Consider the following 10,840-nt stretch of genomic DNA (forward strand, 5'->3'; position numbering starts at 1 on the left):
TGACTATTCTCTGCAGTCCTGTATCACTTAATATCCTAGGCATTTCTGGAGGTTGTCTTACAAAATCAAGTTGTATTGACTAGAATTGCAAACTAAGGCTCTTGGCTCAAAAGCTCGTATTCAGGAACATTTTAGAGTAAGAAAAGATAAGGTTGTAAATATGTGCCTGAAATACTGAGCCTGGTTCTTTCTTCTCTGCTCAGAAAAGCAAGCACACAGGGCGAGGTGAGCAGCTGGGCTGGAAGTGGTCTCTGGGCCCTGTGAAGGATTCGATGCCCCCCATCTCCACACACCCATGACCGCTCTCCCAAAGGAGACCGCCTCTCTCCCGGCTGCTAGCCAGCTGGGTGACCCTGTGTCAGCCACGGCACTTCACGGTCCTCGGGATCCTAATCTATGAAATGATGAGGCTCATCTAAGGTCCCTTCCAGTTCCAACGCTCTTTAAAAAGAAGAATAAAAAAGACTTTGAGCAGCCCAAACTTATTTGCCAAATTAGTGGCAGTGGGGGACTATTTAAAGGAAAAAGGATTTGGGATGTTTCCTAAATGTTTCTGGGTTTATTAAAATCCCTGCAGTTCAGGTTCTAAAGCAACAAAATATAAGAGGACAGGAGGGCCATTGCAATATTCTCATTAATTAACATTTAAAAAAATAAAATTACTCAACTTCATCCAGTGAACATTCACTGATTGTCTACATGTGCCAGGCACCGTATCAGGCCCTGGGAACAGCAGGATGAGTATGGCCCCATCCAGCACTGCCTTCATGCAGCTCACCTCCTTATAGGGGAGACAGGTGGGTGAGAATAGAAAGTCATCTATAACAGAAATAATCATCAGAGTCATCATCATCAATAATAGAGTGTTACCGGGATCAGTCCTATAATAGGACTCTGTGCAAGGACAAGGGTGGGATCAAAGAGGGCACAGGGAACCCTCCTGTGATGCAGGTCGTGGAGGCAAGGTGTGAGCTGGGGGCCAAGGCTCATGGTGTCAGAGAAAGAGGCTTGAGCTACCTTTTCTTCTAGTGCAGAAGTGAATAATGTACAGAAAAATGGGAGTGGGTAGGGGGAGCTCCAGCCACCATCCAATCCTTAATGAACTAGTATCTGCCCCTGAAGCATGCCAGGGCACCACATTTGTCTGTGTGGTTCACTGAGGTATCTCTAGAACCTAGGATAGTAGATGGCACATAGGGTGCTCACAAAATAGTTGTTGAATGAATAAAAGGAATACATTAGGCTGGCTCAGTCGGTAGAGCATTCAACTCTTGATCTCGGGGTCATGAGTTCGAGCCCCCTGTTGGGCTTAGAGTTCACACAATAATAATAATAATAATAAAACAATACATTCAAATAAAGCCTCTGTTCATGTTATTCCTAAGTACCTTTTTGACCAGTTCAGAATGCTACACAGTACCATCACAGAAGCCGAGGGAGGAGCTTTCAACAATGAAAGTACATTGGGTGATGTTTAACTCATGTCAGATATGTCAGAAAGGACAAGTGAAATTAGAAAGAGAAGTAGATTGGACAGTTGGGAGTTTCCAGTGACTTCCCCAGCAACAGCATGACTGGAGGGGTAGTGACATATACAAGTCCTTCTGCAGAGCAGGAAGAGTGACAAGGAAGTGAGGAGTGGAGACAGCTTGCAGATAGCTTGCTCATAAGAACTCTGATTGTGAAGATAAGGGAAGGTCTTAAGTAGAGAGAGACATCCAGGAACTTGGGAGGGTTTCTGAATCCAGGGAAAGATCACAGAAAGTAAGAGGAAAAGGACCCACCCAATGTTGAGTTCCCATAGTATGTAACCCTCCCAACAACCCTGGGGAAGGTGTGGTGCTTTGTATATGAGGAAACTGGAGTTTGGAGTTGTTTTTTTTAAAACTTGCTTAAAGGGCACCTGGGTGGCTCAGTCGGTTGAGCGTCCAACTTGGGCTCAGGTCGTGATCTCAGGGGGCCCTGGGATCACTCTGCACTCAGCAGGGAGTCTGCTTCTCCCTCTCCCTCTGCCCCTCTCCCTGCTCGTGCTCTCTCTCTCTCAAATAAACAAATACATTTTTTTAAAAAGAATGCCTTGGGCGCCTGGGTGGCTCAGTCGTTAAGCGTCTGCCTTCGGCTCAGGTCATGATCCCAGGGTCCTGGGATTGAGTCCCACATCGGGCTCCTTGCTCAGCAAGGAGCCTGCTTCTCCCTCTGCCTGCCTCTGTCTCTCCCTCTCTATGATAAATAAATAAAATCTTAAAAAAAATATAGATATATATATAAAAAAAAGATTAAAAAATAAAAAGAATGCCTTAAAACTTGCTTAAGACATGCTACAACATGGATAAACCTTGAGGACATTTTACTAAGTGAAGTAAGCCTGTTACAAAGACAAATACCATATGATTCTCCTACTATGAAGTACCTAACGTGTCAAATCATAGAGACAGAAAACAGAAGGTGATTAGCAGAGGCTGGGGAGGGGTGAGCAGGGTGTTGTTTAGTGGGTACAGAGCTTCAGTTTTATAAGATGAAAAGAGCACTGGAGATGAGTTGCACAACAATCTGAATTACTTAACACGACTGAACTGTACATTTAAAAATGATTAAGATGGTGAACTTTATGTTACGTATATTTTACCACAATTAAAAAAAAAAAGTGGGCACTTGGGTGGCTCATTCAGTTAAGCATTTGCCTTCGGCTCAGGTCAGGATTCCCAGGTCCTAGGATCAAGCTGGAAACTGACAGGCTCCCTGCTCAGCGGGGAGTCAGCTTCTCCCTCTCCCTCTGCCACTCCCCCTGCTTCTTAGAGCGCTCTCTCTCTCTCTCTCTCTCACGCTCTCTTTCTTCCTCTCTCAAATAAATAAATAAAATCTTTTAAAAAAAAAGTGCTTAGGCTCGCACAGCTAGTAAATGGAGGAGATGGTATTCAAACCCTTGTCTGGCAGGTTGTGAAATCTCTGCTCTTTTCTCTGTGCATCTGCACCAGTCTGTGATGCTAAAGCTGCAGCAGGGAGAGGGATAATTGGTGGAGAAAGTCTTGGGAGGTCAGTAAAGGAGGGGATCTAGAGCCTTGGTGGGGGACCAGCCCAGAACAGAGTAGAATACTCCACTGAGGCTGAAGGGAAGGAGGTGAGGGGGAGATAGCTTGTGGCTGGGAGCTAGGGAGCTTCTGAGAACCTCGGCTTTCTCTGTGAATTTGGAGGCAAACGGGGTGAGGTCAAGCAGGGAGCCTGAGTGAAGAGAGTCTGGAAAAGCCATTGTGGACAAAACTGATCAGGGTTAGATTTACGAATACACGCCAAGTGAGTTAAGATTGTGGCCATCTTGCCCAACCAAATACGTGGATAAATTCCATGAGGAACTGCCCCTAAGAAATAAACAGTTAGCTGTTCATTCATTCATTCGGTTGGCCAGCACTGTGATAATGGGAGGCATTAGTCATTCCCCTTCGGTCACTAAGAGCCCCAGAAAATGGGTGATTTACCTGTAGATTCAGGCGCAGCTCTGACCTTCTAGAAAACAGCTACTGCAAGGAAACCAGCTCGAGAACCCAACAATCAGAATGGCTGAAGGGTAGTTAGTCTTAAGGGATGGTTCTCCTGCCTGTGCAAAGAGACTTTAAGTTCAAATCATCTTGAGCTGCTCACCACCAAGTGATGAGATTTTCGGTCACATAGGTAGGTGATGCTAACCTTAGGTGGGGGCATCTTTTGAATTATGAAAGACAGCAGCAAGATCCAGGCACGAAATACCTTGCACTTTTTCTTCTATGGGGTTTTAAAGCAGTGGAAATGCCCCCAATACTCCTCAAATGAATTACTATGAGATTACCTAATTCTAAAAATACAGATTTTTCTGATTATTCCACTGTTAATGGGTCCCCTTAACTATCTTAATTTACAGTCTACCCATTGCAAACTAAATGGGATTTTTCTAAATAAGAGTATTTGGGTAGTTATAATAATAGGCACAGATCACTTTAACAAGCTAACACTGTCAGTTCCACTATTTGGCTAAACTCTACGTGGAACTAGTTTCATGTAAGCCAGATAATTACAAGTATCATAGCTGAACTGAGTTGCTGCACTGTCCTTCAATTTAAAAAAATATTGTATTATGAAATAATTATAAATTCACAGGAAAGTGCAAAGATAGTACAGAGATCCCATGAACCCTCACCAAGTTTTCTCCATGGTTATACCTTACATCGTTAGGATGCGCTACCAAAACCAAGAAGCTGATACCAAAACAATATATGTGTATTGTTCTATGTTATTTTATCCACGTGGGTAAATCTGTGGAACCACCACCACAATCAAGATACAGGACTGCCATCACAACAGAGATCTCTGTCATGCTACCCCTTTATTGTCACACCTTCCCCTCTCTCTGCAACCATCCCTAACCCTGGTAACCACCAACCTGTTGTCCATCTCTATAGTTTTGTCATTTTTGAGAATGTTCTAGGAATTACGTAGTTTGAATTATATAGTATGTGACCTTTTGAGATTGGCTTTTTTCACTCAGCATAATGCTTTTGAGATTCATCTAAATTGTTGCACATATAGTTCATTCCTTTTATTGCTGACTAGTATTCCATAGCATGGATGTGCCCTTGTTTATCAATTCATTAACAGAGGATGCTTTGGTTGTCTCCAATTTCAGGCTATTATAAATAAAGCTGCTATGAACAATTGTGTACAAATTTTTATGTGGACATAAGTTATTCTTCTGGGGTAAATTGCCAGGAGTGCAGTTGCCGGGTAAGTATATTTTTAGTTTTTAAAGAAATAGCCGAACTATTGTCCAGAGTACCTGTACCATTTTATGTTCCCACCAACAATGGGTGAGTGATCCAGTTTCTCCACATCCTTTCCAGCATTTGGTATTGTCACTAATTTTTATTTTAGCTGCTCTCGTAGGTGTGTGGTGATATTTCACTGTGGTTTTAATTTGCATTTCCCTAAAGACTAATGATGTTGAACATATTTATGTAAACACATGAAGTTTATAACTGGTTTCAGAGTTTCTCTTGGCACATCATTTTACTCCCTCCAAGCCTCAACATTCTCATCTGTAAAATGAATTTCACTATATAACTCTCCGAATCTAAAATTCTATGCACCACTGAATCTACCTTGGGTGAGTTTGTTTGCAAGGTAAGGAGCTTTTAATTTTCCCTTTGTGCCTCAGCTGTTCCCATCCACCATGCATTGACAAGTAATGACTGTTATCCATGGTCTTCACTGACATTTCCACGAAATGTTTAAGAACCCCCTATGTGCTTCATCTCGCCCTACGGGCCTCACTCAGCATTTAAGTCACATTATCAAAAGCTAAACAAAAAGATTCACATTTTCACAAATTGATAAGGGACTTTATTAATTTTCTGATTCATTGTAAAGTTGTTTTTGGTTTGTTCCCAGGGTTCATTATAGAACATGGTTTGGAGTAGACGATACCTTACAATTTTCATCACGCATCACTTGAGTGCCTAGTGCATGCAGCTAGGGTGGGGTATGGGAAGAAGCACAAGCTCTATGCGGAGAAGGACTTGGTTTTGATCATGCCTTTGCCACTTAGGAATTGTGACCTTGTAAAGAAACATAACTTATCTGAATGTCAGCAAAATGGACAGAACACCTGCTGCCGAAGCTGCTACAACACAGAGATCATATACGTAAAGCGGCCAGTTCACGGTTAGCACTCGGTAAGTGGTCGCTCTGATTGTGTGGGGTGGGAGGGGGTGTCCCTGCATGAGGAGCGATGCAGCACATGCCATGCCCTCTGCTCTGCACCTTCACACACATACAGGCAGCTCATTCAGTTCCCACGGCAACACCGGGAGACAGGCATTTACAAGCCCTGGTTTTTTGTGGGGTTTTTTAAAGATTTCATTTATTTTATTTTAGAGCGAGAGCATAAGCAGGGGGAGGGGCAGAGGGAGAGAGAGAATCTCAAGCAGACTCCACGCTGAGTGCCGAGCCAACTCGGCGCTTGATCCCACGACCCTGAGATCAGGACCTGAGCTGAAATCAAGAGTCGGCTGCTCAACTGACAGAGCTACGCAGGTGCCTCGACAAGCCCTGTTTTTTAGAAAAGTGAGGCTCAGAGAAGTTAAACTATTTATTTATTTATTTATTTTTAAAAATTTTATTTTTATTTTTATTTTTTTTAAGGTTTTATTTATTTGACGAAGACACAGTGAGAGAGGGAACACAAGCAGGGGTGAGTGGGAGAGGGAGAAGCAGGCTTCCCAAGGAGCAGGGAGCCCAATGCGGGGCTCGATCCCAGGACCCTGGGACCATGACCTGAGCCGAAGGCAGACGCTTAAAGACTGAGCCACCCAGGCGCTCCCGAGAAGTTAAACAATTTAAAATCACCCTGATTTTAAGTGAAGGAGATGACATTCAAACTGTGTTCTTTTTTTTTTTCCCTCCAAACGAGCAAACTGTGTTCTATGGGGTTAAGCCAGAATCTAGCCAGAGGGTCTAGCTGGAGTGACAGGCGGGGTAGAAACACAGGGTAGCAAGTGTTAGTAAAGGGGCAGAGCCAAAAATCCCTTAGGAGTTTAGAGAGGGAGTTAATTCTGAGGATTGGCCAGTTGGGAAATGGGGAAGGCAAAAGGAAACTAGCGGATTAGAACATATTCTGTGTCACCAGACATCTCTGAGTTCCTAGATGTCACCCTCACAACTGCTTATTGGCCCTGGAAGCCCAGCCCAGCTGCTTCAGGGAGGGAGACAGCTCTCTGCACTTCCAACCATTCCCTCTCTCCCTCCTCCCCTTTGTTAATGGAATATTGATATGCAGGCCCTCCTAGTTCACTCTGAAGTTTTATCCAACTTGTATTTTTCAGCATGGCCATAAAAGGTCACTGTCAGGGTTGTATTTCTTCTATTAACATAAAACCTGGGGTCTATGTTATAGAAATTATGTTCTGGATTACCTTCTCCAAAATCATTTTCTTTGATGTGAGCTTGATTTTCTTATAAGGGTATGTCTGAGCCATTTCTGCACTTGCTACTTTTCCAGAATGTCATTGGGCTCCATTGCCTTCTATAGTCTGGCTCCGAGTAGGCATTACGGAAATTCATTTAGTCAGTATGCCTACATATTGAGTGCCCACCATGTGCTGGGCACTGGAGTCTGAGGCCTCATAGAACATACATTCTATGAATAGCTGATTAACTTATGAAGGCCATAAGGATTTAATTTGAATGTCAATATCTGTTGCAGATTATTAGTAAGAAATTGGAGTTAACAAAATTGGTGGCTTTCATGAAAATACAGCGTATGCAGTGTCATACAGATAAACTGCTAATTCCTTGGCAGGGGACAATCCTTGAAAATTTCATCATGGGGGCTATAAACAAGTCATCCTGTGGAGTGATTTCAAGTCTGTGAAGCTGGGCAAGTTTACAGATCTTTGAAATTTGATCTCAGTTCCAGTTGCAAGGGCCTACATTGGGTTAGAGTAGCTTGCCTTTGTCTTCAACCCTCCTTGATCCTCAGGGATCGATGACTAATTCAGTCTTCTAGAAGTAAGGTGGAGGATAGCCTGAGTACTCAGCCTCTGGGGGTTACATCTGGTTTGGCAACTTCCTGTTGTGTGTAATGCACAGACCACGTATTTGTCACCGTTTTGTGAGTAATACGCAGAGTACATGCTTTTAGGTCTTTTAACGTGCATCAAGGGGTTGTGTTTTAGCAGCTGATGGGACTCCAAAGGTTTTACTTTTTATTACTTCAACCTTTCAAATTTCCCCAGGATTGTCAGCTTTCAGAGTTTGTATCTTCTCAGTGTGTTCCCAGAATTCCCTATTTACGCCACCATCATGTTGCTCAGAAAAAAAAAAAAATAGAGCTTTCACTGAGTTCAGATAACAGATTCACCTCAGAATCCCTACTGATACCTCAAAAGGGAGAAAGGAAAGACTGCCTTAGCTTGGGATGAATGTCTCATTTCTCTCTTGGTTTCACTTCCTTTCTGTTCAGGTGGCTTCCCATTTCGTCTGCAGCCTCCTGTTCCCTGAATGTATTTTCCATTTGAGAAGCTGTTTTCTCGGAAGCTGTTTTTCTCCTCAGTTGTTCCCACTCTCTGGCCCCTGTTTTGCTCCTTCAGAGGTCTGGCTGCCGCCACGGTACTTGCCTCAGACCCAGTCTGGCCTTGCCAGGGCTCCGGGCCAGCCCAGCTCTCCAGCTACCACTCCGCCACCATTCAGCTCCGACCGTCCAGCTCCAACCGACTCAGAACCTTCTGGTCTCAAACATTCTCTCACACCCCACCCCCGCCAAGGACGAATGCAGAAGTTCCTGCTGGGGTCAGCTAACTCTGAAGGGAGGAAAGGAGAGAGGGAAAATTATACGTGATTGGTTCTGCTCAGAAGGAGCAGTTTCACACACTTCCCAGGTCATTGATATGAATTGATGAAATTTGTATTGCAAGAACTTTCATTAACTAAATACCTGCATAACAATAGAAAGGAAAATTCAGATTATGTAACAGCTCTACTGGCCTTAAGAATAAAAGATATATATTAGGTTTCAGATATTTGGGCCCCCAAGATGGCTGGGAATTCATTTCTCGGCACCTCTTGTCAGAGCTTTCAAGAAAAACCGTGCCTTGTGTGAGAACCTCTGTATTCTGTTTTTGTCCCCGATACGTGTGTGGGGGGAGGAGGAGTGTAGTTAGAATGTTTGGGATCGCTCATGTCACAGACAAGGCAATAACAAGACGAAGTATTAAATAAAGAATGTTAATGTTGCTAAAACCTTTGAAGAACTCGGGCAAGCCTTTGGAGTGTTCATTCTGGGCCCCTGGAATGTCACACCATCTTGGGTGGGATATTTCCCCTCTATGACTTCAGTTGTAAGATGACACTGTTCTTTTGCGCCAGTACGTGAGGACTAGCTAATTAAAATATTGTACTGGTTCATTCTAGAAGTATTTACTGAGTCGCTAATACACACAAGGCATTGTGCAAACAGACTGTGGGATATGACATAAAATTTTAAAAATAGATCGCCAAAAATAAACTCCATGATAGGATTATGTAAAACCTTTTAGATAATTTTAGCTCTTCGGATATACAAACAGGCTTCTAGTTCTACCGTTTTGAATGAATTGACCTATTTTTTTCTACCATCACTCGTCCCTTCCAAATCAATTCATTCATCTTAGTCTACAGCTAATTTCCATCTGTTTTCTAATGGTATGACCAGAGCTGCCATGTAAGGTTGAGCCCTGCATAAGAATAAATACCCCACCGAGAGTGCAAACAGGGTAGAAATGTCCTGCTGGGCTAAGCCATGACCCTGCCTGGGTCAGTGTCTACCAGAGAAAAAGAACAATTTTCTAATTTTCACAAATGTCCCATATGGGTTAGCTGTAGCCCTGCTCATGTCCTCAGTTGGTTCATGAGCCAGAAATAGAATACATGGGCAGGGTTTGCTGAGTTTACAGAGTTTATCAAACAAGATATACAACAAAGATACATTTGATGACGTAAATGATGTTTATTTTGCTATGTGGTAAGTCACTCCTGTAAGTGGCTGTGTCTGCTGGGTCTTTTTTTTAACTCAGCCAAGCCAACTGTGGGGAAGCAAAAGGAAGCTTGTTGGAGAAGGAGGCCACAGTGAGAGCTTTGGTGAGTTCCCCTGGAGGCACAGTTTGGTGGTGTGTGTGGGGGGAGGAGGTTCCTCCTCAGCACGGGGTCCCCATGTTCTGAGTATCTCCAGAAATCTTATGTCCAGGGGAGTCCAGAGTCCTGGGGTCTGTACTCATATTTAACGTACTGAAAGACATAAGCATCCCCCGCTCTGGTAGAACATGACCTTCTTACTGAGAATCAAAGATGGCAGGCATCAGAAGCCTCTGGCTCAAGAGGAGAAACTGTTGAGCGAGTAGACCAATCTACTTTCACCATCAAGAGCCCAAGAACACCTTTCCTTGTTCTGCAAGGTTAGGTGGTAAGCATTATAAATAGAAGAAAAGTGAGTGGAATGATTAAAGAAAGGATTGCTGTTCCCCGAATTTCCCCAGAACCATCCAAACTTCCACCAGATTCATTTGACTTAACTCTTTTCATGGAGAGTTAAGGTAAGATACACTACTCGTCAATCTCACTACAAGATGAATTCATTTAATAACTTTGATTTCTTAACTGCTGGCTGATTTGCTGGAGCGAAAGCAGCTTTGATGGATTGATGAGATCCTGCAGAGGTTTGATAGGGGTGTGTTACGGGTTGAGTTGTGTCTCCAAAATTCATGTTTAAGTCCTAACCCCCAGTACCTAAGAATATGACCTTACTTGGAAATAGAGTTGTTGCAAATGTAAATTAGTGAAGATGAGGCCATACTGGAGGAGAGTGGATTCCTAATCCAGTATGATTGGTATCCTTATAACAAAGGGAAATTCAGACACACAGACACACAGACATACATACACAGAACACCATGTGAAGACTGAAGTTATACAGTCACAAGCCAAGGAATTAGTAGAAGCTAAGAGAGAAGCCTGGAACAATTCTTTCCCTGGTGCCTTCAGAGGGAGCATGGCCTTGTCAACACTTTGATTTTGAACAAATTTCTGTTGTTTTAGAAGCCACCCAGTTTGCCTTACAATGTCATGGAAACCCTAAGAAACCAATATAGGGTGGAATGGGGAGAGGATGGTGGGGCATGGCAACTGGGACATGTTTATCTTGCCAAAGCTGACGACAGTATCTCCTATCCATATGTTCTTCCGACGTGACTTTGACAATCTTCCCATTGAATGTTGGGGTCTATGTCCCCTCCCCTTGAAACTGAGCAGAAATTTTGTGACTTTCTTGACTTAGAGAATGGCA

General features: G+C 43.3%; 1 long non-coding RNA gene across 1 annotated transcript; it reads left to right on the forward strand.

Moving 5' to 3' along the window:
- The first annotated feature begins 4,673 nt into the window (after positions 1-4,673).
- LOC144382494 (uncharacterized) lies at positions 4,674-8,718 on the forward strand. The gene is made up of 3 exons (XR_013449492.1): positions 4,674-4,752; positions 5,573-5,699; positions 7,988-8,718. It is a non-coding gene; the product is annotated as an uncharacterized LOC144382494 (long non-coding RNA).
- The last annotated feature ends 2,122 nt before the right edge of the window (positions 8,719-10,840 follow it).

Source organism: Halichoerus grypus, chromosome 7 (assembly GCF_964656455.1).
Source record: "Halichoerus grypus chromosome 7, mHalGry1.hap1.1, whole genome shotgun sequence".
In the NCBI taxonomy this organism is placed as follows: Eukaryota; Metazoa; Chordata; class Mammalia; order Carnivora; family Phocidae; genus Halichoerus; species Halichoerus grypus.